We start from the raw sequence: 4,652 nt of genomic DNA, 5'->3' as shown, positions 1-4,652 counted from the left end.
CACCCCCCGCCCCCGGCTGAACCCCGGCTCCGACCCCCCGCCTCCAGCTGCTCAACTCCCCCCCTCCCCGCCAAGAGCAGGCAGCCGCCTCTGATCCCAGCCAGGGCAGCGGCACATCCCGGGTGGGCGGGGCCCGGCAGGAGGAGGAGGAGGAGGAGGACTTGCCCGCTCCCCTCCCCACCCCCAGGTCAGAGTTGGGAGGGCGCCCAAGATGGCCGCCTCCATGGGTGACCTGTTCTGCTTTTGTGCGGATCCCGCGGGCCCGGCCCGGGCCAGGGTGGAAGTGAGATTCATCAGCAGCCTCAAGGTGAGCCCCCCCCCCCCCCCGGGGACAGGCCCCCCCCCCGCCCCCGCCCGGGGGTCCAGCCCCCCCCCTCCGGTCCCTCCGCCCAGGCTGGCATGAGGGCGGCGCTGCTACTGCTGGGCACGGCCCTGGCCACTGCCCCACACTGGGGGGGCTTTGGGGTCCCTCCCTTCCCCGCCCCGATGGGGTCCACCCGGCACTGCCCTTCCCTGGCTGGGGCTGGGAGACCCGCTTCTCTCCCCCCCCCCCCCGCTAGTGACTATTAACCCTTCCTCTGTGGCTTCTGCCGGGGGGGGGGCGTGATCTGCCCCTTTCTGCCAGCCCCCCATCTCCCGCCTTGGTGCTCCTTGCAAAGCGAGGGGGGTCCCCTCTCTTCCTGCCGGGGAGCCTTTCCTGGCTGGATCCCCCCCCCCCCCACACACACACAGTGACCTGCCTGTGTGTCTGGTTCCTGCCCCCCCCCCCAATTAAAAACAGTGATTTAAAAAAAAAATAGAACTAGGCGTCCTTGTGGCACCTTAGAGACTAACAAATTTATTGGAGCATAAGCTTTCGTGGGCTACAGCCCACTTCATCGGATGCATGTTTTTTTAAAAAACACTGTGGTTAAGCCTTCCTCCCCCCAGCTTCCCCTCTCAGGGAATTCCGACAGCTGAATGGGCTGGAATAGCTGGGCCCATTGGAGGGGGGCCGGTGGGGGGGGGGGAAGTCCATGGCTGGAATTGCAGGGGAGAGAGGGTTGCAGGACAGGACTGAAGTGCATCAGCAGAGTGGGGTGAGGCGATCCAAGGACTGGATTATAAAAATCATACTTCAGATACACTGGCAGGGCTTGCAGGAGGGGGAGCTGTTCTAAACAGTGTTAGACAATTTTTGTTCTCATTCCTGTGGCAGAATGAATTTGACTCAAAAGCTCCGGAAGAATTAATTCCCTTTCAAGCCATTATGTGTTGTAATAGAAATCAATATATTTGAAAATGTAGGAAAAAAATCCAAAAAGATTTAATAAATTTCAGTTGGTATTCTATTGTTTAACAGTGCGATTAATCTTTTTAATGGCGATACATTTTTTGAGTTAAGTGCGTGAGTTAACTGTGATTAATCGACAGCCCTACTATTTAAATTTGAGATCCTTCCAGGTGAAAGATAAATTAGAGGGGTGAAATCCTGGCTGTACTGGAGTCAGTGGGAGTTTTGCCCTACTTTGCCCCCTGGAGCAGTCTGTGGGAGGGGGCACAAGCCATAAACATTTGGATCTGGATTCTACAGCTCTGGATCTGGGTGCCACCCTATATTCTCAGAGCCAGAGTTTTGGCTTAGGGCACAGGGCTTGGCGTTGGAAGACATGGACTCTATTCCCAACTCTTGGTCTACCCTGAGAGTGCAACTCACAGCTAGCTGGGGAGACGGAATAGCCCTAACTGAACTTGCCATGCTGCAGATTTCTACAGATTGGGAGTCACTCTTGTTTCTCCATTCAAAGGGAAAAGGCTTATTTGCCACCAGGAATATCCATAAAGGGGAAACGATCTTCGTGGAGAAGCCTGTGGTGTCATCCCAGTTCCTCTGGAACGCGCTGTACAGATATAAAGGTGAGAGAAGAGTCATTGGTTTTAAGACCAGGGGGACCCTTAGTTCACCTACTCTGATGTCCTGCATAACAAAGCCCTGAGAAAGAAGCAGTGACCTTGATGTGTTCGTGCCCCAGAAAATGACACTGGCCCAAGGTCTGAGACTTGCTGTATTCAGTCTGTGGCCTATGTGGAACAAAACGCTGGTGCTCAAAAGACCAGTGACAGTCTAAAAACTGATGTCTTTCAAACCACCAGTGCTAGGAATAAATGCTTGCTACCCTGGGAAAGCTGTGCCAACCCAGCACATCAGTGATATAAATCACTTCTCTCTAAATATGGTGCTTCATGAAATATCTTCTGCAAAAATCATGTTGTTATTGAAGTAAGGGGGTGGGGACGAAGCAAGATGATAATCAGAAGCACGTGGTTTTAAGGTTGGATACCTCATAGCCTTCCAGGGGTTAGAACCACTGTGCTGTACAAAGAATGTTTCCAAGCTCTCGTCCAGGACCTGTGATCTGAAGGGAGAAAAATGCCGATCCCAGGGAATGTAGTGTGATTTGCAAGTAGGGTGTAATCAGTGCAAAAGGGAGGTGGGAGCGGCACAGAAGCTTTATAATATCTAGCGATCATTCCTTGAACCCTGTGGCAGCACGCTTTGGCTTCACTGGGCACTGTAGCTTTTATACCCTCAATCCCTAAACACGTAACGGTGTTTTCAGGTATCTAAAAGGGTGTCATAAGGAGGAGGGAGAAAACTTGTTCACCTTAGCCTCTGAGGATAGAACAAGAAGCAATGGGCTTAAACTGCAGCAAGGGAGGTCTAGGTTGGACATTAGGAAAAAGTTCCTAACTGTCAGGGTGGTTAAACACTGGAATAAATTGCCTAGGGCGGTTATGGAATCTCCATCTCTGGAGATATTTGAAAGTAGATTAGATAAATGTCTATCAGGGATGGTCTAGACAGTATTTGGTCCTGCCATGAGGGCAGGGGACTGGACTCGATGACCTCTCGAGGTCCCTTCCAGTCCTAGAATCTATGAATCTATGATGACAGATGGGGAGAGAAACCAAGAAAGAGCTTCAGGACAGGGAGACAAGGTTTCCAGCTGAGATCTGAAGTGGCATGAAGAATCAGTGAGGTAGGGAGATACATGGTGGCCATTTCGGATGGCAGGAGCTGTGTAGCAGAAGGGTTTATCATCGCAGATCAGTTTGGTGGCAAAGGGAGTTAAAGAAGGCGGGAAGTGGTGCAGATAACGAGGGCTGTGTTTCTACAGACGGTGTTGGGCCTGTGATGTTTTCAGAGGGGTGGTTTTGAGTGGGATAGTGAACCAGATTCTCAGCAACTGTAAACCAGTGTTACGCCACTGAAGTTAATGGACCCACACTAAAACGCCAGCCGAGGTTCTGGCCCACTGCATGCAAACGCATCTGTTCTTTTAGAAGGAGGTTCTCTCAATCTCTGCCGTCTGGCTTGTTTCTTCTTCCCCAGCCTGCGACCACTGCCTGCGGGCCTTGGAGACGGCAGAGGAGAACGCGCAGAGGCTTCTGGGGAAAAGCTGTCGGATCCTGCCTCACCCAGAGCAGTGCAGCATCCAGAAGGATTTGCATCAGCACTGCCCCCATTGCCAGGTACCAGGCTGCTGGGGAGAGCTGGGAGTTGCCATTGCTGTGGCCTTGTGTTGATCGATCGGGATGGGGCTTGATCTGCAAGGCGGCCACGTCCCTTTCAGATCTGCCATTGCTGCTGCCCTGGTGTTGGGGCGCTCTCATCGGGAAGGTTGAATTGGTTTCCTCGCTATTGATGGAGAGAGCATCTGACTGGGCAGGACCACCTGGGTCACCTAGGCCAGTTCTTCCCACTCTGCAGCCTGGTCTTACACAATGGGGGTGCAGGGGAGAATTTCCATATCCTGGTGCTCACAGGGGCAGCTGTGTCCGAGGAGAGGTTCACCCAGGGGGAAGGCACATGCCTTTGCTACCCCCTGCTTCCTTGCAATAGATAGGGGCCAGGACTCTGTACTAAGGGGAGGTGGGCTGGGGTAGGACTGCTCCCAGGAGCCCCCTCCTCCCTACCACAGTGCTCTCCCTAGGTCACTAGGAAGATGTCTGACCTTGAAGGGTTGGTCACTTTCCTAAGGGCTAAGTTCCTAAGTTACTCTTCTGTCGGCTGACGTGTGTTGCTGTCTCTGTTGCTGTCCAGGTTGCGTATTGCAGTGCTGAATGCAGACAATCTGCCTTTGAGCAATACCACCAGGTGCTGTGCCTGGGCCCCTCCCGAGAGGACCCCAAACATCCCCTCAACAAACTGCAGGACGCCTGGAGGTAGGTGCACTAGATGTTTGTAGGACCAGAACTACCTACTGAATAGACTGGCTCTGGCCCATTCGGGAGCAGAGATGGGGATTCACCCTGTGTCCAGCTGAAGGTGGTTTGGAGCAGGGTCAGTTACTGCTCTGTCTCTGCAGAGGCACCCACAGCTCCACTGTTCCAGCCTATAACCATGTAAACCATCCAGGGCCACCTACGCTAGGCAGTTGTCACTGTGCTGCATCCCACGGCCACTCAGAACTTCACGGCATCCGTGGGAACAGAGCGTGGATCCTCCTGCTCCTGAAGCACAAGCCTCCGTCGCTTGAGCTAAGAGAGAATCTCCATTAGCCATATAGAGGCTGTGACATCCAGCTGAGCAATTCTGATTCCATCCAGTAGAGGGCAATAGAGCACGTATACACTAGTCAGTTGATTACAGTAGTTTGCAGTTCTGTGGC

At 53.3% G+C, this 4,652-nt stretch overlaps 1 pseudogene; it reads left to right on the top strand.

The window, feature by feature from the left end:
* Positions 1–210: 210 nt before the first annotated feature.
* LOC113408447 lies at positions 211–4,219 on the top strand (annotated as a pseudogene).
* Positions 4,220–4,652: the final 433 nt, after the last annotated feature.

Source organism: Terrapene carolina, unplaced genomic scaffold, assembly GCF_002925995.2.
Source record: "Terrapene carolina triunguis isolate 2854851 unplaced genomic scaffold, T_m_triunguis-2.0 Scaffold15187, whole genome shotgun sequence".
Taxonomy (NCBI): Eukaryota; Metazoa; Chordata; order Testudines; family Emydidae; genus Terrapene; species Terrapene triunguis.
Note: the sequence above shows the minus strand (reverse complement) of the source record. Positions and strands in the feature narration are given on the sequence as shown.